General features: G+C 39.3%; 1 long non-coding RNA gene across 1 annotated transcript in view; it reads right to left on the bottom strand.

Annotated features, from left to right (window-relative positions):
- Window positions 1–23,756, bottom strand: part of LOC117202536 (uncharacterized) — a 325,904-nt gene that overhangs the window by 141,550 nt on the left and 160,598 nt on the right. The window contains exons 2-3 of the long non-coding RNA XR_007471383.1: window positions 13,455–13,566; window positions 11,588–11,740 (exon numbers count right to left, since the gene is read on the bottom strand). This is a non-coding gene — a long non-coding RNA (uncharacterized LOC117202536). The remainder of the gene's footprint in view (window positions 1–11,587; window positions 11,741–13,454; window positions 13,567–23,756) is intronic.

The following is a 23,756-nucleotide window of genomic DNA, read 5'->3' on the forward strand; positions in this document are numbered from 1 at the left end:
ACAAGATACTGAACATTGTGCCCCGTGCTATTATATTATTTTTTATGGAAGTCCAAGCTGACTAGGACAATGATTATTAGCGCCAAGTCTAAAAACTTCACTCTGTGTTATTGCTCTTGAAAAACTAATTTTAAGTTTTATTTGACAGTGGCAGGTTAACAGAGAAAGGAGTGGGCATTTAGAAAAATATCCTGATATGTTAAAAGACAAGTTGTCACCTCAAAGATTTAATCCAAGAAATAGTCTTGGCAGGAAATGTGAGAGACTGAAAGCTGAGAACAGCCTCGGTTGCTACAACCATCAGTGTGGTTACTAAGCACACAGCACCCCAGCCTGCCAATCCCTCACTCCGAGCTTCAGTGTCGTGGCCTGGAAATCTCGGTCATGCTGCTTCGTAGCGAGTTATACGAGCAAGTGTAGACAGACTCCTTGGAGAAAGGACTGGGAAAACAGTGTCACATCCAAACTGGAAATTACAGTTACTTTCATCCACACATGCCTCCAGCCACCAGTGTCAGTTGATTCTTCAACAAAAAAACTTTCAAATTCTTATTATGTCTCCCTTTCCACTATTATCGTCAGGCAGTGTCTTATCATCTTTTACTGTGAGATTATTTCAGCACTCCCTGCTTGCCTGTCTTTGCCTCTTATTCCTCCTCAAAACCACCCTCTTGTGGTTTCCCTAAAATACCAGCAATGTGTTTGTTTCATAGATCTGGTCATTCCACAAAGAGAGCCGATAGCTTTCTGCCACCTGAAGATGCTCTGGTCCTGATTTGTTGCTCCAGCTTCAGCTTTGCCCACCTCCCTCTCTAACCCCTGAGCAAACTCCATCATTACACTACCCATCTTTTCCTGAACAAATCTTTGACATTCTCACCTGTGGGCATGGCCTTCTTAAACTTCTCCCTGTCCCTAGTGCCTTTACCCAGCAATACATCATCAGAATGGAATTATTTACTGTAGTAGGCAGAATAATGACTTCCCAAAGATGTTCACATCCTATTTTCTGTAGCTTGTAAATATGTCATTCTATGGTAAGGGAGAATTAAAGTTTCAGAAGGAATTCAAGTTGCTGACCAGTGACCCTTGAGGTTATCCTGGATTATCTAATGGGCCCAGTGTAATCATAAAGGTCCTTTACATGCGGAAGAAGGAGGCAAAAGGCTTAGTGATACAATGTGAGAAACACTCAATTGGCCGCTCTAACTTTGAAGCTGGAAGGGGTCATGAGCCAAGGAACATGAGCAGCTTCTAGAAGTTGAAAAAAAGCAGGAAAATGATTCTCTCCCAGATTCTCCAGAAGTAACACAGCTCTGCTGCCACCTTGGTTTTAGACCCGAGAGATCCATTTTGGACCTCTCACTTCCAAACTGTAATATAATAAATTTGTGTTGTAGTAAGCCACTAATCATGTGGTATTTTGTTACAGAAGTGATAGGAATCTAAAACATTATGCTCATTCATTTTTTGTTCATATTGAGCACCATGTAAGTTCATCAACTTGCTAAGTACTGTGGTGGAAACAGAAGAAATGGAAGATACAGTCCTGGCCCACAGGCATTTAAAATCCACTTTGGAGAGATAATAATAAGTAATATCCATCGAACATTTATCATGGCAAACAGGGCTCTACATTGTGCATATATTACCTCACTTTCTCCCCCCGCAGCACCATAAGGTATGCTCAGCGAGGTTAATAAAGAGAATAAGTTAACAAGATGGGAGAATTGGCATTTGAACTCAAGCCCAAGTGACTTCACCTAAATTCATTTAGCTCTCCTCTCCTGTTTTTTGGTTTTTGGTTTTTGTAGTAAAGGAACAGATAATTGCTTTGGGGTTTCAGAGGGAGGAGATACTATTTGAATTGAAAGAATCAATAATCGCTTTTGGTAGTAGGAAGATTTTGAACTGGAACTAGGCTTAGAAGGAATATTATATATTAATCATGACATACACAGTAAGAGTGACTATAAAATGCCTCTATCTTAAGATTCATCTATGTCTTTGTGTGGCTTCATAACCTTATTCATTTTAATCACTGACTGGTATTCTGTTGTATGAATATGCCACAGTTTATTCATTCATCCATTCAAAGACAACTTGGTTGTTTTATTTTTAGAGATATGAAAAAAAGTTGTTATAAACTTTTCCACGAAAACTTTTTGTGAACTTAAATTTTCAGATGAGTTGGGTAAATACCTAGAAACATGAGGTTGGATCATATTATAAGACCATCTTGAGATTAGTAAAAGACTGGCCAACTGTTTTCAAAAGAGACTGTACCATTTTGCATTCCCACCAGTAATGGATGAGAGTTCCTGTTGCTCTACATTATTGCTAAAACTTGGAATTGTCAGATTTTAGCCATTCACTAAGTCTATAGTGATAACTTTTGTTTTTAAAAGACATCTCCACTGGGTGTAGAATTCAAGGTTTCATTTTGAGGCTATTTTCTTGCAGCAATTTAATGATGACATTCCTTTTATTTTCCTTGCCTGAGGAGACATATCCATAAAGGTATAGCTAAGACCAATGTCAAAGAGAGTACTGCCTATGTTTTCTTCTAGGAGTTTAATGGTTTCAGACTTTACATTAAGTCTTTAATCCACTTTGAGTTGATTTATGTATATGCTGTAAGATAGTGTTCTATTTTCATTTTTTTTGCATGTGGCTGTCCAGTTTTTCCAACACTATTTCTTGAAGAGACTATCCTTTCTCCATTGTATGTTCTTTGCTTCTTTGTTGTAAATTAATTGTCCATATATGTTGGTTTACTTCTGGACTCTCAATTATATTCCATTGATCTATGTACCTGTTTTTCTACCAATACCATGGTGTTTTGATTACTATAACTTTGTAATATAGTTTGCAATCAGGGAGTGTGATACCTCCAGCTTTGCTCTTTTTTCTCAGGATTGCTTTGGCTATTGGGGTCTTTTGTGGTTCCATATAAATTTTAGAATTTTTTGTTCTATTTTATGAAACATTTTCTTGTTTTGATAGGTACTGCTTTGAATCTGTAATTGCTTTAGATAACATGAACATTTTAACAATGTTAATTCTTCCAGTCCATGAACACGGACTATCTTTCCATTTCTTTGTGTCTTTAATTTTTTTTCAACAATGTCTTATAGTTTTCAGTATATGGGTTTTTACCTCCTTGGTTAAATTTATTTTGTTCTAAATATTTTTTTCTTTTTGTTGTTATTATAAATAAGATTGTTTTCTTAATTCCTCTTTCTTCTAGTTCACTGGGATGACATCAAACTAAAAAGCTTCTGCACAGCAAAGGAAATTATCAACAAAATGAAAAGACAACCTACTTAATGGGAGAAGATATTTGCAAATCATATATCTGATAATGTATAAATCTGATAATCTAAAATATATAAAGAACTCATACAACTCATCAACAACAACAAAAAACCAAACAGCTTGATTTTAAAATGGGCACAGGAGCTGAATAGACATATTTTCCAAAGAAGACATACAGATGGCCAACAGAAACATGAAAAGATGTTCAACATCACTAATTTATTAGGGAAATGCAGATCAAAACCATAATGAGATATCACCTCACACCTGTTAGAATGGCTATTATCCAAAAGGCAAGAAATAACAAGTGTTGGAGGAAAGGGAACTCTCATAAACTGTTGGTAGGAATGTAAATTGATATAACCACTATGAAAAACAGTATGGAGATTCCTCAAAAAATTAAAAATAGAAATATTCTATAACCCAGCTATTCCCTATGGGGGTTTTTATCTGAAGAATACAAAAACACTAATTCAAAAAGATATATTTACCCCTATATTTACTCCAACATTATTTACAATAGCCAAGGTATGCAAACAGCCTAAATGCACATTGATGGATGCATGGATATATATAAACAATAGAATACTACTTAGCCATAAAAAATGTGAAATCTTGCCATTTGCAACAACATGGATGGACTTTGAGGGTGTTATGCTAAGTGAAATAAGTCAGACAGAGAAAGACAAATACTGTATGATTTCACTCATATGTGAAATATTAAAAATAAACAAACAAACAAATGAATAAACCAAACCAAACAGAAACAAACATATAGATACAGACAACAGAGTAGTGGTTACCGGAAGGAAAGGGGTAGTGGGGAGAGGATCAAATTGATGAAAGGGGTCAACTGTATGCTGACAGATGGAAACTAAATTTTTGGTGGTGAGCACGCTATAGTATATACAGAATTAGAAATACAATGTTATGCACATGAAACTTACATAATGTTATAAATCAATGTTACCTCATTTAAAAATATCTCAAAAATATTAAAAAAAATTATATTCCACTGTCTGCTTGCTCATAATTTTTTCTGACAAGAAGTCTGCATTCAACCTTATATTCTGTATCATGTGCCTTTTGTCGGGGGGTTTGATCTTGAATCTGTGGTTGTGGCGTTTTCATCAAATTTTCAACAAAGTTCAAAAAATGAAACACTTGGCTTCGATAATATTTTAATACATATAGATTGTATATGTCCCAAATTAACAGATTTTATAAATCATCAGCATTTTAATTTGCATAGGTAGAGGGATTAGCACAAAGGTATTGAGTGAGAAGGTTATGACTCCAACAAACAGGATCAACTTTATGGCTGGCTTCAGTTCTAGTTGGAATCCAGAATAAAATCAGGGAACCATGATATAGGGTGAGATCAGCAATCAGGATAAACATGTTTAAGATTAACATACTATAAAGGTTATATTTAGAATGGTGTCAAATAGACCTTGATTAGGATTCTGACTCTGTCATTCACTAACTGTATTAGGGTTTAAGAGCTTCCGTAAAATAACAGAATCGTTTTTAAAGGGTTATTATAACATCTGAATGAAACGATGTAAGTTCAGTGCTCTCAGAAAATTGCCTCCTATACACTGAGACCTCAAAAACTGGTAGTTATTACTGATTAGGCAATGAAGCTTTAATTAGAGAGACAGAATGCAAAAACTTGACTCATAGATTTTATAGTTCTAAGGTTGGAATAGATCATTTTTCTACCCAAGACTTCATGGAATCTGTAAATCAGGGGAAAGAATGAAGTCAAGGCCTGAGAAGAAAGCCAATGGCCAAGAAGCCAAAAGAAGTCTGTAGATGTTATCAACCCAGAATAATGAAAAAAAGGTAGTAAAGATGGAATACAGAGTGAGGAGGTGGGAAGGTGAAGAACAGGAGTGAGTAAGAAGAGAGCAATGGAGAGAGGTCTGGGGAAATTGTTAGGCGCTTGCAATTGTAGGCAAGTTTTCTTACGTGCAAATTTGTAAATTTGTTTGATACTACTACACTTACTGCTCATGGGAATGGGAATACGATTAAATAAGATGACCATCTACCTAAATACCACAATGGCAGACCCGGAGTGGACCTCAGTAAACATGAGCTGTTATTATGAGGATAATGTTGGATGGGTCATGAATCCCCTAGGCATAGTTCACAATTAGCCATACTTGATTCTGGCCTTTAAGGCAATAGAAATTCCAGAAGAGTAAATTTGGAGTTGAGGACACAAAAGGGAGCACTGAAATGAAAAAAATGTACATATGGAGAGAAGAGGAAAATAATGTGTAAACACTATGTTAATGTTCCTAGTGCCCATCATGACTGGATTGCTGAGCTGTTTGTTCTGTCTGAACCTTTTGAATCTGTTTCCTTTTCTGATTCAAAGTCTTTGCATCATTTTTTGCCCTCTGGAGAGGTTTTTGAGATTATGAAAATGCTAGAAACAAATTGAGCATTCATCACTATTATTCCCACTTCACAGATGAAGAGAGAGGTTCAGAGCTGCCTAGAGATTAGTTCATGATCCCTCAGCTTGAGTGATTGAGATGTGAACCAGGTCATTTTCCTTAACATGAGCCCCCACTCCATTCCACTATATTGCTCTAAGGATCTTGTCAGATATTTAAACAGCATTGCCTTACAAAGGTGGTAATCCCCATAAAAGTAAACAGCAAGGCAGATGTTTACTGGAGACTGAGCCAGATCTGTCTGTGAGTGCCGAATTGCTGTCTCAGCACGGCTGCTAATGCACAGCCTGCTTGCCCGCCCCAGGCACCGGAAACAACGAGAAGGACCTTCCACAGGGCAAAGTCTCCAAAGCCATGTGATTCCGTTGCATTTGCTTTAATACCTAAGCCAGGCGCAGCTAGGGCAAGGGTCTAGCTTTGGTCAGGATGAGCTGAGGGGCTGCTCACAGATATCACCTGATGTTCAAGTCCGGGCAGTGCCTTCCTGGCAAATGCATTCCTCAGTTAAACAAACAGTAATTACAGAAATTGCAGATTTGATATTTTATTAATGAATGAGAGTACATAGGGGTATTGAAGGGTATCCATGAGCATATGCATAGTTATGCCATGAAAGCATTTCGGGTTTGCTTGCATCTCAGTACTACAGGGACACAGTTGGTATCTGGCAGCTTAAAGTGAATAGAATGAAATCTTTCCCTTTTACAGTTATATAAAGATAAGTCATAAATCAGGAAGGTATCTTGTAAATCATCTCAACTACCGCTTTTATTTTATAAATAAGGGACTGAGGTCTCAGGGGCATCGGTGGAATTTGGTTGTGGTCACAAAGCTAATGAGTGAAGGAGTCAGGATCTCCATCAGGGCTGCTGGCTTTTGCACTCTGTATCTGGGGCAAGTCACAAACATATAAAGTCTGATTTCCTTCTCCTATTTCCCTTTCCTTTTGTTTTTGTTTATCTTTCATTCTTTTACTCTCCAATTCATCGATCAATAATTTTCTCATTCTTTGCCTATTTTATGTACTTTTTCCTTTCCTCCCTTTTCAGGAAAGATAGGAATATCCCGTGTTCAGTGTGAAAGAGTTTTTGTTTATTTCTGTTTCCAGTGTTTGTGAAATGGAAACCCAAAGAGGATAAATGTCTCATGCAAGTATACACAGCTATACAGATACATCCTGGGGCTGAAACTCAGCTTCCTTCACTGTCAATCTCATGGTTTTATTTTTTGTAACCATTCTACATTTTTTTTCCATTACAGTTAACACTTTGGGGCCATGACTTTCATTATATTATTGGTAACATGACAGCAATTTTCTTTCTTCAACACATACAAAAACATAAAAATGTTCTAGTTCTTGCTTCTCTGAACTTCCTAAAATTCTAAAAGAAGGGCTCACAACAAATTCCATTCGTGGGACCTTATGGCAACTATGTTAAGAATTTACCAAAGATGTCAATACAGCAGAGCTTTTGTTATGGGTCTCATAAAATAAATATTATCCTAATTAGAAAAGCATAAAAGTGTGCTTTCAATAACTATCGAGACATTAGTGAACAGATATCACATCATTAGCACATCCTTCTCAATTTATATACACTTTGAAAATCTCATTTACTTAGATCCTTCATGTCTTTATTTCAAGAATCACCAATCTTTACCTTGATTAACCTAGATTATCCAAAATTTCTTTAAGGAAAAAGAATCAGTTAAAAGTTTTTCTGATGTAAAAGGTCAAGTAAATCTACTTTCATTCTATGGTGTATATCTAAGCTAGATTTCCAGACCTCATCTCCTTCTCCATTACCCCCTTGGGATTCTGGAAATACCTGGTCAGGCTAGCAGAGGAGGTTAACAAATTTCCTATTTGCTTGAGGGTGTAATGAATCTCATGGATTATTTAAGTCTGAATGCATTTAGGCTAATGTCTGACAAGGGCTAAGACCACTGTACTAGAGTCTGCTATTTATGTTACTTTCCTGCTCGCACTCCCTTCTAAAGGAAAACTACCTGTCCTTCAGCCATTATATGGCCTTTCTGTCTACTTATGTGACCCATGGTGTCCCAGTTTTACAGCTATTTGAGCAAAGGATGAGCACTTCATCCAAGCTGAACAATGATCCCTGACTTGACACAATGAAGTGAATGGTGTCGATCATAGTTTTCTTGCAGAAATTTGAAATAAGAAGAGCTGAAAAAATTAGTTCACAGTTAGGGAGATCGGTAATAGAAAGATAAAAAGGTAAAACTGGCACTTTGCCCTGCTTCCATATGAATAAATGTTTATTATTTAGTGCAATCATATAAAAAACTTTGCATTCTGAGATAAACCTCAAAATGCAAGAATACTCTATTTATTACTATTCTCCCAAATAAATGTTGTCTTGAGCCCCTATTCCTGTAGGTTTCTGATTCCCTAATGAAAGCAAGTTTATCTCAAATGTTTGCAATACTAGGGCACATGCCACCCCGTGTAGATTTACTAATTATAAGAGGCAACGTGTGTTTTTCTACCAATGATCAGACTATCTGTCGCTTTCTTTTCCTCTAGAATCTCACTGTATGTTTTACTCAGAGTGTCCAGTTCTTCGGAAAGCTTTACATGAGATTATTTTCTAAGTAATCCTCCAACCAAAGTCTCTATGGTTTCCTAGAATGCACAGTACTGCCTCCCAAACTTGAGCTCATGGACCAGAGTCCGTTTGTGATGTGTTGCATGAAAATGAGAAAAAATGAATTATATGATCATTTTTTATAAAGTAACTTTTATGAACTTTAAGAACTGTTCTTCATTTAAATATCATACCCTTTCTATATTCTGAAGATCAAATATCTTTTCTTTTATGAAAAGATGATAATATTAAATAGCGTTTCTTTCTCAATACCTTGACTGGGTCTAGTAAAATACTGACACCCTATATAAGTACCTTTTAAAATTTGCTAAAATTTGAAGCTCAAAAATCTGGGCCACTGATGCATGGGGCATGGAATTAGTTGACAAGCTGAGTTTTGGAAGTTTGGGAATGAATTTTCAAATAAAGAAACTTAACACTGTCCAGAGAAGCACATATTCCCCAGTTCAGCATGGGTCTACTGGGGTTGAACCAAGACCTGCTATAAAAATATCAGTGTGCTTGAGCCATGAGGCCATGACAGAAGCCACAGGTATAGCCAAGAATGAGACATCAGTGAAGTAATCAAAGGCTCTACGATGAGCCTCGGGGCAACCAGGGAAAGGAGGTGCTAACCACAGTGAAGATGAGGCATGAGAGCCAATGGGGTCACCTTGGGAGTCCACAGACTGGGAGAAGGGGCTTGGGGGCTGAAGTTCTAGTGATTTAAAGTGACCAGGTAGATATCAAATATTTTTTTAAAGATTTTTTTGATGTGGACCATTTTTAAAGTCTTTACTGAATTTATTACAATATTGCTTCTGTTTTATGTTATTTTGGTTTATGGCCACGAGGTACGTGGGATCTTAGCTCCCTGACCAGGGACCAAACCCACACCTGCTGCGTTGGAAGACAAAGTCTTAACCACTGGACCACCAGGGAAATCCCAGACATCAAATATCATTATTTGTTACCATGACCACAAACTTTGTCCCAGAGGATATCTCCTGATCAGTGCAGTCTGGGGAAGGTGAATTATATAAAGAAGTCAGAACGAGGTGGAAAACCTAAAGTAAATGAGATACATGGAAATCCTTTAAATATCCTCCTTTCTGCACCTGTGTATGGTTTGACTTTTCCATCTAGACCTATGATTCTTACTCCTGGCTATATATTTTAAAACACCTGGGAAAATTTAAATAACTTCCCAAAAGGGCACTGTGGTGAGTTTTGAGGCCTTGACCTCATCCACCGTGTGCCCTGTGAAAGCATTTCACTCTAGTTCCTCATTACAAAGCGAAGTCATTGGAATAGGGGTTCTCCTTCCGGCTCAGAGGTTCTATTCTATTCTCTTACACATTTCCATCAATTTTTCCCAAAAGGAAATGCCATGTCTTGATCCCAAGGCAGAAAAATTAAATTAATGTTAGTATAGTTCCATTCGTTTAAAGTTTGAATTAAGTGATAAGACTGAACTCAAGTACCCAGTTTTTGTCTTTAAATGGGAGATAACAAAGAATAAAAGGATCTCAATTCTTTCTTTGTTGGAGAGGCACAATCACAGCTCGCTGAAAGGCAGACAAGTCCTGTGGTGACCTGTCCAAAGAGCTTGCTGGAATTCCACTCTCTGGAAATTTCCAGAAAGTTGTTCACAGGGAGGTGTCTCATTAGAGGCACTCTTCTACAAAACCGCTTAAGAAACACCTGAGAGAAGCTGCCGGCCACCAGATGTTGCTATCTGCTGTGCACTGCAAGACCAGGATGCTGGATAAATTGTACCCACTGCTGGGGAAATCCTGGTTGCCACAGGAGCTAGACGTGGAGAAGCCACACCCTCTACAGGAGCCTGCCAAGAAGTGCACTGGAACCGGGAAGCAAAACTCCTTTCTTTCCCCTACAATGACCCTCCAGCACTCTGTACTATCAAAATTAGCATTGTGTTTACCAGCAAAGCAAAACTTTATATAAAAGGTCCCAGATCCATTTCCATAGAGCAGGGTAAAAGGGTTAATTAGAGGCTAAGATGCAATAAATCGATAACTGGCACAAGTTCCTTGAGAGATGTACATCTGACTGGTCATATATTATTAATACTGCCAGGGGGCCAAAGAGACTGCAGAATATTTTTGAAAACTGTCATTGATGCGTATACCAACTGTTCTCTGCGTGCTGTCCCCAGAGTCCCCACTGTGTGGTACCAGCCCAGGCAGCTGGATTTTGCTCTGATTCTCTCTCTGTACCCTATCTTTCCCTACTCTTCCTCTTACCACAGGAACTGGACTCCAAGTGTGGCACTCTGACCTCTAAACAGTTCCTTCCAAACTCTTCCTTAATAGACTTTGATTCCACAGACTCCAAAGTGGGAGGAAATTAACCAAAGGGCGTTTACTTTAGGGAAATGCTGATATATTCGTCTTCATACCAGGCATGGAGAAGCAGCAGGCGGAGTCATGGATGGGCACAAAGAGGGGAAAGTGATTGAAGAGAGGTGAGCACAGCAGGGCAGCCTCTAGGCTACAGCTCTACAGGGCCAGTGCTATTGGCAAACATTCTAGGAGCACTGCTGTGGGGCTCTACTGGGGTGAGGAAAAAGCCAGAATCCAGGAACCAGAGAAATCATGGAGGCGTCCACAGAGCCAATGAAGGCGAAGGTGGGTTTAAATATAGTTTAAAATCAATACTTATGACTTTAACGTTTAAATAAGTTCATTCCCAGTAGCAGAGAGCAGGATAAAAATCATATAGGCTAATACATAGCATGGAAGGGGAAGAGGTGAAAGAGTGAGAAGTTAGAATTTCAAAATCAGAAACAATTGCTGACACTAAGCAGGACTCAGAACACAAGAACCAGGCAAACGCTAAGCATAACTGAGTGGTTGACCATATTCCCTCACTGCTTCTCATGAAAGATTTCCCATTTTCCTTACCTTTGTTAAGTAGCATTTCCTTAAGCAGAATGGCTGGAGCATTAGACAAATGTCATTGGTATCACATTCCCTAGTTTCATGCAGATAAAGAGACAGAGCTTAATACCCTGAAACTTGATTTCTGAACACAGAGCAACACAGCCATGGTGAATGCAAGCAGTGTATATTGAGTGCATTTTTCTCTTCCTCGACTGGAGCCTGATATTGTCACCTCTATATTGCAAATGATCTCCCAGTTGGCCCCAGAAACAGGAAGTACCTTCACTCCTGGGCTTTGTCCTGCACAGGAACAGGTGTGTTTTGAAGTGATGAGGAGGGAAATCTCAGTTGTCCCACACAGGGTCCCGTGGGTGAAGGAGATTTTGAATGTACCAACTTCCAGAGTCACACTTCATCACTACAACCCCTGAAACTAAATCACATTGAAATCACATCAGTGATAGCTAAGGATCAACGTTGATAAGGATCTCAAGACCAATTTATTGAAATACTGGTCAAGCCCTTCCTGTTGTCCATTTAAACTAAGGCAAATCGTGTGGCTGGTGTGCTGAGCGTTTCACCATGCATGCACCATATTTTATTCTACTAGAAATATTTTCTTCTTTTAAAATATAACTTTTCTCTACCATTATAAAAGTAATGCATAATGATTATAAAAACTTAAGGGAATACAGAATAACACAAAGAGGAAGATAAAAATGTCCTAGAGTCCCACCTCATAGAGCAGAGTTTCATTCTAGAGGTCTCCAGATACTGAAACCTACTATTTTGATAAGAAAGAGGAAGATGAGAAGGTAGAGTCTCCTCACCCCTCCCTTTTTTGTTCCTGTTTTGTTCCTTGTGGTGCACTGCTGTCCCAGTAGCGCAAAGGACCCTTACCAAACTGAAGCCAGAAGCTGACCCTCATTAATTTAAAATCTGACATCTTGGCTATTAACTTGTATCTTAACCTCTTGAGTTCCCATTTCCTTTCTTCATATATAAGGGATGATTTTTTTAAACTTGTGTTTGTTGGATGGAGATGCCCTTAAATATTTATTGTAGGACCAAGTAGGGTCTTGAATTCCCTCTGGGGCATTGGGTCACTATGGCCGTGACACCTGGGTTTTCTAGACTAGGTCCTAAGAGAATAGGAGACTGGGAAAACGAGTTCACCACTATAGGGTGGGGGAATGGCAGTCAATGTAGTGAAATGTCAGGAAAAATGTTCATGTGCTGGACACCAAACTTTACGGTGTGGAACGAACGTGACACAGCTGGTACCAATTCCATCTTTGCCACTTCCCTTGTACGCTTGTACACTTGGGCAAGTAACCTAACAACTTGTTACTTCTACTTGTGTGTAACTAATGGAAGTTAATATCCCACCATCCTCATTGGATTATTTTCAGAACTACATTAAAAATCTAGACAAGCCCCTAGCACACTGTCTGGTACAGAGATGCTTAACAAGCATTGTTTCCTCCTCTGTTCCTCCTTGCTGCTGATTTATTATCTACTGAGGTTTGGAGTTGAAGGGGGTGGTATGTTTGAAGTCATTTTTTCCTTAGATGTCTTTTGGTTCAATATGTGTCTGTCTCTCATTTCCTACCTGAGAGTTTGTTACCCCAGGTTAGCAATACTGAAGGTGTTGCTATGGCTACGGCTATCCTGTGACTTGGAGTAGTGATAAAGCTGCAGGAGGCTGAGTCTGTGCTTTCATGCAGATGTCCTCAAAACCACAGAGAAGGAACAGTGAGCCTTGGGAGGACACCTGCCTATGAAATTCTGGGCCTTCAGTGGGCAAGGGTTGAAATCAAGTGATATGAGGACTGCACACGTCAGGGCCGCCTTATACAACCTGCCCTGGCAGTATCAGGCCCTTCCAAATGAGCAACTCTTACATATGGGAAACTAAAAACACAAATTTATTATTCTCTGTATTTTTGTTTCTCTTTTCAGTCTCTTCTCTATTTTCACTGATATCCTCTCCTTCTTCCCTTGAAAACAGATTCCCTGATTTTAACTCTGCAGAAAAAATGAGAGAGAGAAACCCTTTTTCCTTTCATTAAAGTTGCTTACTGAATCAATTCTGTTTATAGAAGGCAGCAACATCCAGGCATATATTGCTTTCGCTCATCCCATACCGTAAGTCGTGTGGTATCGATTCTTCCTCTTTTTGTCCAGCTATCTTCGGCATTCTAACCTGGGACCACACAAGTCCACAGCTGATTTACCAAGCCTGCCAAAATTCTCAGCCTGAAAGGCAAAAAGAAAAAGCATGAATTAAATTATGTAGCCAAGTCATTTAACATAAGTTATCTCATTTCATCTTCCCAGCTATTCTATGGAGTAGCTGGCATTTCCTCATTTTACAGAGGTGAGTATTTTGCCTGCAGTCACGGAATTAGTAAGTGTCTGAGCCACTAAATGAGTCTGGGACCATCTAATTGCAAAGCCAGCCTTTTATCTTTCTGGGTCATTGCCTTATAATGACACAGGCATAGTATGCTCAGTACAGGGCATTACACCTGTGTAAAAGTATACATGGCATTAAAAGCTGATGGTGACAACGAGCCAATATCGTGTCTGAGATTTTTTTTCTAAGTCTGTAAAGTATTCATCAGCGCAACTGTTTTCAGGGCTGCTGGTCTTTGAAAAATACACATCTAGGGAAACAGAGGAAAGAATGGATGTTGCCTGTGGCATTTCATGCCTAATGCATAGTACTATATCCCTCAGCTCCTGGAAAATGAATTCCTTTCGTTTTCTCACCACTTAGGTTTGGTCACTATTCACACATCAGAGAAGAAACATATGCTATCCTTTTCCAATCTAATCCTCACCTTCTCCATTAGGCTTTAAGGAGGCAGGAGGGCATGATGAAAAGAAAAAGGCCTTTAGATCATGAATAACCAGGGTGCTAATCCTGGACACCTTCAGCAACCTGACCAATTCTTCATCTCTAAGGGGGTGAGCAAGGCTCTCTTCTGGCAACGGTTGAAGTCACACCTGGGATGTGAGGTCTGCATATGTCAAGCCCACCATAGGCAGCACAGCCGTGTAGTATCAGGCCATTCTGAATGAACAACTATCATGTTCCAGAGACTCAAAGCACAAATTTACTTTTACCTGTATTTTTGTCTCTATTTTCAGTCTAATCTCTATTTTCAGCCATATATCCCTAGTACTCTTGTGAGGATTTAATGAAATTAAATGTGTCATTTAATGAAATGACCTATTTGAGGTTCCTAGTACCTTGTCTGGCATATAGTAGATGCCCAACAAAATCAGTCCCCCTTCCCTTCTCCTTTTTCCTTTCCAAAGGAGAGGATAATCCACTTCTCTCTTCTTGGTACAAGCTACTATTGTCTTACTCACAAGTCTAATTTCCACAGATTATAGCTCCTCATGAATATCAGGAAGACCAGTACTCACTCAACAAAATGGCACCTTAATGTTATTTCCTTAGGAGGTTTAATTATTTGGTAAACGTACAAACACCTACCATGTATGAAGGGGAATAAATACAGAAAACTACAAATCATGGACTTGACCCTCAAAAAGCTCACAGCTTGGCTGGGGAGACAGCAACACAAGAGGGAGTTGTGAATGTGGGCTGAGACATGCTATACCTGACTTGGGTACTCCAGATTAGAACCTTGGAGTCATAGGACTGTAGGAAGTCTCTCTAACCTCAAGCTAAGTAGGTCGCTAATGATGGAAAAGAGTTCTCTACAAGATTTAAAATCCTACAGCTCTTCCAAGCTTCAAGATAAAATACTGCCTCCACTCCTAAAGAGAGATCGAAGCTCTACCACAGAGAGGCTTATTAGCAATCACCCTGATATCCAGACTTTGCAATCAAAGTGAACCAGCCTAATTGGCTGATTAAAAACATTAGTTCCTACTGAAATGTATTTCAATATTGGACTGTGAGACTTAGGGACTCTGTACTATCCACAAAATCAGAAAAGTATTTGTCTACACTCTTAAACTGCATTGACATGGCCCAGTGTGAAATGGAAATTAGGCAAATCTCTGAGATGTTTGAGAAACCAAGCCATCTCGATTTGATGGGTCAGATCTTGGAGTGGACAGGCTCCCCTCATGATCCACACTGGCCACTGAAAGGATGCTCCACCCTCCCTTCCAAAGACTTCCCCACAGTCTTCTCAGAAGGGAAGATATTCCCAGATCTCTCTAGTAGCACAAAGTTTCCATGGCAACTTTGTGCAACTAGAGAGATCTGGGCAATATCTTCTCTTAGGAACCTCTGCTAAAAACACTAGGCATCTTGGTTCGTTTGTTTTTCTCCTCTACAGTCAGAAGTTTAGAGAAAACAAACACAGAGGGTAAAAGCCAATATTTATTCAACCCACATTTGGGGTCAGGCACTGCTCTGTGGTGCTTCTCTCCCATCAACCATGCAAGATGCCATTAACCCTGTTCTACAGGTACAGAGCTCAGGATCACAGGGTTAAAAGTGACTTTTCCAAGGTTAGTTAGTGGGTAAAAGGTGAGATCAAATTCAAACCTCTGACTCTCTGAATGAAAACACTCACACCATTTTCCATTCCACCACAGTGCATCTCCCAAAGGGCAGGATATAGCTGTTCTCCTACTTTGCCTTTTCATTTTCTTCTCTGTCTTTCTTAGTTTCCTCTCCCTCCTTTTCTTCGTGTCCTTCCCTCACGCTCGACTATTTAAGTGGCACAGAGGTCACGCTTGTTGTCACTGGCTCATGCTTCTCATTGCCCATTATTTTCAACACAGCCAGATTCCTACAGAAGAACAAAGCTTTCAGTGGAAAGTTAGAAGACAACATTGTGTCTGACTGTCAAATTACAAGGATCATTAACTTTCTTGCGTTCTTCTCTCTTTATCTTTTTTAATATATTTTTGGAGTTATCTATCACTTAAGACATCAATGTTTTTTTAATGACACTTCACTTATTGCTCCCAAAACATATAGGGTGGTTAAGGGATGATATGCTGGCCGGCAGTATAAAATTGTCAAAGGAAGATTAACTCTTTCCCCACAATTTAATTCTATAGAAAATTTCTATTATATTCATACTTGTTGTTTTAGTCATGATTTATATGTAGTAGTTGATAAGCATTGTGGCTACCTTTCATTTGCCAGTAGTGTGCAGGAGAGTATTTTATTGTGATGACATAAAACGCAAGGTTAATACCAGTCAACAGGTCACACGTGCCATTTGCTGTTCACCGTAAAGCACTATGATTAAAATTTTAAGCAAATAGGCTGACAGTAAGGAATGTACATTGTTTTTAAAAGCACGACTTTAGTTCCATCGAGGAATCCGGGTAGCTGCAATCCCCATTAACAACATCGTTTATTTGGGAGACTGGCAGATTTTTAAACAGCTGTTGGAGCACAAATGTGGGTCAATGGAAGAAAATTATGTTGGGGAATTTGCTCCATACTTCAGAATCTGGCCATGCTTTGAGGTCAGCACAAACACAATGCCACCATTTCACTCTTCACACCTGCCTCCTGGCTGCCCTGCCCAACCCCTTTAAGCAGCTGCACCCAACCTCATACACTCACTGAATACACACAAAACAAAACCTGTAAATCATCCTGGCTCTGAAGTGCTCACCTTGCCCTGGTTCTCAAGCTTTCATCTACTTGATCCTGGATTTCCTGGCCAACATCTTTTGTTCTTGTCTCTCTTATCCTCATATCTGACCCTGGGAAGACCAGAGCTGGGGTTCCCCAGGATTATTTAGCATGGAGCTCTATGTGGTTTCATAGGTCAGGACCTGCACCAGGATGTATGCTCCTTCTGTATCACAGGTTAACAGATGAGAATGCAGGAAGTCAGTGTGTAGGTGTAGTAGCAAGTAGGAGAGTGTTCCATTTATCAAATAGAGAATAATAAACCACTCCAAAATTTAGTGGTTACAATAACTACATTTATTGGGTTGGCCAAAAAGTTCGTTCGGGTTTTTGGCAATATCTTATCAAAAACCGGAATGAACTTTTTGGCCAGCCCAATACTTTCCTCACTGATGTGCAGTTTGGGAGAGCTGGAAGGGAGGAGGCAGCTAATCTGTTCACTTAGCTGGTTCATTAGCCATTTGAAGACACTGATGCAGTCTACACAGGTCAGCATCTGGACCTCAGAGGAGGGTGAAGACGGGTGGAGAGCGGTGGAGAATAGAACTGGAGGGACAAATGTACAACATCCCTCGAAGTCATCGATATAGAATAGGGTAGGTAAGGGAGCAAGGGGAAATATTCACTGAATAAACAGGTTAATACGTATGGGACCATCTTATGAAAACCCATCTAGCAAAGCTTATGATGGACAAGGTCTTATTAAGGGCTATTTGACAGCCAGCAATAGAGGGAGAAATTCCTTCCTGGAGTCCACCTGGAGATGGGGTGTCTCTATGACATGAATTTGGGAGAGACTGCACTTAGTCCATGACAGGGTGTGGTTCTTTTCGCAGTCTACTGTCTTTTTACTCTTATTTAAGAGAAAGATACATCTAAAACCCTCGTACAAACTATGGAAAACCATACAATTGATTCTGTGTTTTAAGCAGCCTTTCTCTTAATAAAAGGGACAGGATAGAACTGTCTAGCTCTAATCAATTTTCACAATGTAGGGAGAACAACTTTGGGGAAAAAATATATGTATACAAACATACGTATACATATATTTACATATATACATTTCTAATTTATGTACATATATATGGAAATATTTTTGCATATCAGAATTGTAGACAATAATTTATATATACTAAACATTTTTTCCCAAAAGTCGTTCTCCCTAAATTGTATGCACACACACCACACACACACATATATCTGCTGGGGGATAAAATCTTAGTCTCAATTTGAGATGTCTATTACTTGCTTTCCCTGAAGTAATACCTATGTTGTGATATGGTGCCTTAGGTTGGGGGATGGTAGAGGAAATATTTATTCCAAAATGTGCACCATGGCATCTCTTATGATGTCTTTCATTGACAAGCCATGCATACTTCTGAAGAGCTGACCCTTGTTTTGACATTCAAGTCTCCTTTAGTTCCAGTGGCATTTTCTAATACAACTGAACTCTCCTGAGTACAAAGAACATTCCAAGAGTCGTATACCACCTTGTGGCACACTTGTTTAGCTAAGCCCCTAAGCTTCTCTGAGGGTTTTGTAGCATTGGCCTGTAGACTGGGAAAGGGATCCTGGAATCTTCTGTGATTGAGGCTTTCTGGCATCTACAGTATAACCATTTCTTCTCTGACTACACGTGGTGTAGCCTGTTATCCACTAAACGTTAGTAATATCTTATTCTTCAAAACCATACATCTATGTAAATCCTTTGACAAAGTTGCAAGTATCTTCCATTTCCCTAAGGAACTAGGTATTTGATTATCAAATGCAAAATAAATAAATAAATAAGAATAAAAAAGATTAAATTAAATTAAAAGAATAAATGAAAAGTTCTTTCAAACTCGATCTAATTGATATATATGCAATATTGCAAAAAACAATACAGGAGTAAACATTCTCTTTAAGTATGAACATTTACCAATATTGACTACTGTTGGATCATAAGGAAATCTAAAAGAACTTAAGTCATTCATAGTATGTTCTCTGAGCACAGTGGAATTAAACTAGACTTTGATAACAAAAGAATTGGTGTCTGCACACATCTGGAAATTAAGCAAGAAGAACAAAATTAGAGAAAATGTATTACTGGGTATCAAGATTTTGTAATGCTATAAAGCTTAAGATAGTGTGGTACTGGTACCATGAAGAAAAAATATGAAACAGAAGTTCATAAACAGATCCACATGTAGATGATCATTTAATTTATGACCAAGTTGACTTAAGAGCAAAGGAGAAATGATGTTTTCTATCAATAATGAATCACTTGGATAACCACAGAAAAATCCTTAGCCCTAATTCATGTCACATGCAAAAATTAATTACAGGTGAATTACAGATCTAAATGTGAAAAGTAAAACAGAAAAGAAAATATCTTCATGACCTTGGGGTAGGAAAGGTTTCTTAAATGGGATACAGAAAAATAATAAAACAGTGATAAATTGGACTATATTAAAATTAAGTACTATATTCATCAACAGACACCGTTAAGACAGTCAGAAGCCAAGTCACAGCATGTACATAGCTGACAAAATATTTATGAAGAGGGCTCTCCCAAACAATAAGAACCCAAAAGAAAACTGCCTAAGCTGCCATATCACAGTCAGATAAATATTTGAAAATGTTCTCATCTCATCAATCATCAAAGACATGCAAATAAACACTAATATAAAATACCAGGATTGACAAATTTTAAAGTACATTTGTTGGAGAGGTGTAGAACGATGAAAACTTTCATAGTTTTCTGTTGGTACAACCACTTAGGTATACTGGCAGTATCAACTAAAGCTCATCTTACATATATGCTCTGAGACAGCAATTACACTCCTTGGCATATTCCAAATATAAATTTATACATATATTCACAGAAAGACATTTGCAAGAGCATTTGTGACAGCATGACTTGTAATAATCTCACAATGGCAACAACACAAAGGACCATCAGTATTTGAATGTATAAATATACTGTGTCATATTCATGCAAGCAACTTTATACGGAATTGAAAATTAATAAACTCCACTCATCAAGTGTATAAACAACATGGATAAGCCCTGAATGATGTGGAGCAAAAGAAGCCAGGCATAAGAGAGTACATACTGTATAAATTCCAGCAACTGACAAAACTGTCCAATGGTGTTCGATGTCAAGATAGTGATTACTTTTGGAGGGCAAATGACTGAGAGAAGCACAGGTGCTTTTATTTATGAAAATGAATCTAACAGACCTTAATTTTTTTTATTCAATTCTTTTTTTTTAAATTAATTTATTTATTTTTGGCTGTGTTGGGTCTTTGTTGCTGCATGTGGGTTTTCTCTAGTTGCGGTGAGTGGGGGCTACTAATTGTTGTGGTGTGTGTGCTTCTCTTGTTGTGGAGCATGGGCTCTAGGCACACAGGCTTCAGTAGTTGCGGCACGCAGACTCAGTAGTTGTGGCTCGTGGGCTCTAGAATGCAGGCTCAGTAGCTGCAGCACATGGGCTTAGTTGCTCCACAGCATGTGGGATCTTCCCAGACCAGGGATCGAACCCATGTCCCCTGCATTGGCAGGCGGACTCCCAACCACTGCGCCACCAGGGAAGTCCAGCGGGCCTTAAATTTTATATCACTTCAGCCTTTCACTCTCATAATCCAAACTAACATATTTTAACAAGAAAATTAATCTAGCTGTACACTCATACTTTGTGCATTTTTCCATATATGTATTCTGAAAGTTTATTTAAAGGAAAGGTAATTTCGAACAAAATTTAAGAGGTTTGATAGAATTTTGTCAGTAACTTTTAAATAATTCTAAATTATTGATTCAAGTTATATTCTGATAAACAGCGGGTGGTTTGGAGTTTGTTGGATCACTTTAAACCCACCCTTCTCCCCACTCTTCCCTTTCCTCTTGGTTCCTGCCCTCTTGAGTGTCAACTACCATATGCAAAACTACAAGGCCCTCCTATCTGTGAAGGCTGATCAGCTCTTGCCATCTTTTCCCCAAGAAAACTTTTAACAGGATTAAGTGAGGGGTTGAAGGAACTCTGAAAGCTATCCTCTCTCTTCCGCATCAACAGCTAGAGTAGTCAGACCTGAAGAGGGCTTCACTGGCCCAGGGGTATCTTTTATTTGGGAACCATCTTTGCCCATCAAAAATTAAAGGAAGCCCAAAATGAGCTCTGAGGAAAGGGAACAAGGCTGCTTAGTAGTGACTCTGCCTCTGGGATTTATAAGAAAGCATTTGGATCAGATCATTAGATTGCTTGTTCTCTTGTCCATCTCAAATTCCCAGGGCAGGAAAGCAGAGCTGGAGCATCCCATGGTCATAGTCCTTGATACTCAGAGAATTAAGAGTGAGGAAGAGAGATCCTTACCAGAATATTCCAAGAAGTATAGGAATAGCAGCTACAGAGAATTTAACCTCACCATATTGTACTTTCCTGTATAGATTTCTTCACACAACTAAGTCATTTCTCTTAGGTGAGAATGACCTGGAGTCATTTCTCCAGGTGACCTGGATATCGGAACATCAAAAACTGGAAAATCCACCTGTGAATCATTTTCCTCAAGCTAGAATAAAATGAACCAGATGTCAAGATAAAGAGTTACAAGTACTTATAAATGTTCTCCTTGACCCCATCCACCTGACTTGCTTGATTTACAACCTAACTTACAAATTGCTTGATTTCACAAAAAGTTGTTTGAGCAATGCTCCTACTTGAACGTCTTGGCTCTCCAGTGGGGTTAGAGTGGATGGCTGCTGGGAAATCTTCCCAGTACAGAGTGACACACTTAACTGTATCCTCCCTCTTCTCTCCTTAGTTCACAATAATGAATTCCTGGCAGTTGTTACGTACAATGTGACCATGGCCCCCAGTCCTGCCCCTGCCTACAGGTGATTGGGCTGTATGACCCAGCCAATCAGAAGCTTGTCTCTAAGAGCTGAAATTTAGAGTTGAATAAGAAGTCATGACTTTTTGTTTGCTTAATACCAGTTGGTAAAACTCAGGAAATGGGGGCCACTTTTGGGTTTTTTTTAATTATGTGGGCTTGGAAGTGAAGAAAACTGGTCTTCAGAGAAGGAGAGAAATAAGAAAGATACATAGAGAGAAACTATCAAGTCATCACTTCCAGTGCTATATCCTTGCCCTTGTGTTTCAAAAGACACCCCTCTCTCCTCGTAAGAAATGTCCCCATTTAATCAGATTGAAGAAGTGTAAGACCTTTTTATTTGCTGTAAGCAAGTCTTAATACACAGGGTATGACCACACTGAAAAAGCAAATATGCAGGTTTTCCATCTTGGCACGAACACTACTTGTGCTCACTCAGATATCTGCTACTTTAAATCTAAAGCTTAGCTTCAAGTAGATTTTCTTTTCTTCCCTTTCTCAAAAATGTCTTTTAGGGACTCACTGGTGGCACAGTGGTTAGGGATCCGCCTGCCAATGCAGGGGACCCAGGTTCGAGCCCTGGTCTGGGAATATCCCACATGCCGCGAAGCAACTAAGCCCATGCGCCACAACTACGGAGCCTGCGCTCTAGAGCCCGTGAGCCACAACTGCTGAGCCCACGTGCCACAACTATTGAAGTCCACATGCCTAGAGCCCATGCTCTGCAACAGGAGAAGCCCCGCAATGAGAAGCCCGCGTGCCACAGTGAAGAGTAGCCCCCACTCGCCGCAACTAGAGAAAGCCTGCACGCAGCAACGAAGACCCAACACAGCCAAAAATTTTTTAAAATGTCTTTTATCTTACATGAAAAGGTAAAGACATGCTTGCCAACTGTTTTGCACTTCCCTCTGGAACCAAATGAGACCAAGGAAGTTACTTAGTTTTGTTTCCCAATTGCCCTTGAAGATGATGAAAATTGTAATTTTTTGTTTATTGACTTTTTATCTTTTTGCAATTTGTTAATGTTTTCATTTCACAGCATCTTATGCTGAAAATGGGAGGAAAGGACAGCACCAAGTTATATTCTAGCATTCTGTGTGAAGATCTGCCAGTAATTCTCATCCCCCACAGAGCAAGCATCGTGGCCACCTCCCCTTGGCAGAGAAAGGGGAAGAAGGTTTCATGAGCATCCCACGCAGTAACAAAGGAAGTGTACACATTATACACAGACTTGCCTTTCAGAATCGGGTTTATGTGATACAGATCGATCTTCTAGACAGCAATTACAGATTCACCAAGGAATCAATGCGGCTAAATTTACACTGACCTCAGCAGAAGAGTTTGTAGGATTTAGTACCTTCAGGCTCTTGTCTGGGGAAATTCAAATAGATACAGATACAACTGTTCCTCAGACAAGTTTTTTTTCTGGGAACACATGGCTCACCAGAAGGATAAAGATGGATCCTGGGCCACGTGGCACCTGCAAGACCTTAATTTTTGTGGTTTAGTTTAAGCAGGAAAAATGATAGAGAGTGTCATGAAGAAAACAGCCTCAATAATAAAAGACTAGCATTTATTGACCATTTAACACGTGTCTGACGTGGTGCTAATGGCACATATCACAATATGAGGAAAAGTATTATTATTATCCTCATGTTACTGCTGAGTAAACTAGCTCACAGTTGAGTCACAGAGCCCCAAACGTCAGAGCTGCAACTTGAGACAGGCAGTCTGACTGCCACGTTCAGGTTTTGAGGGCTCAGTGAGAATCATTCCCTTCTCCACTCATCAGAGTATGGGACATCTGCTAAGTTACCACCCTCAGGTTTTAGGTGAGAGCTGTCAGAGAATCCCAAGGCTGAGTGTAAGATGGGAGCAGAGAGGAGACCAGGCATAAAAGCCTGGAGAATCATGCTGGAAGCTAAGACGAATACAGG

The sequence above is a fragment of the Orcinus orca genome, chromosome 14 (genome assembly GCF_937001465.1).
Source record: "Orcinus orca chromosome 14, mOrcOrc1.1, whole genome shotgun sequence".
NCBI classification, from domain to species: Eukaryota; Metazoa; Chordata; class Mammalia; order Artiodactyla; family Delphinidae; genus Orcinus; species Orcinus orca.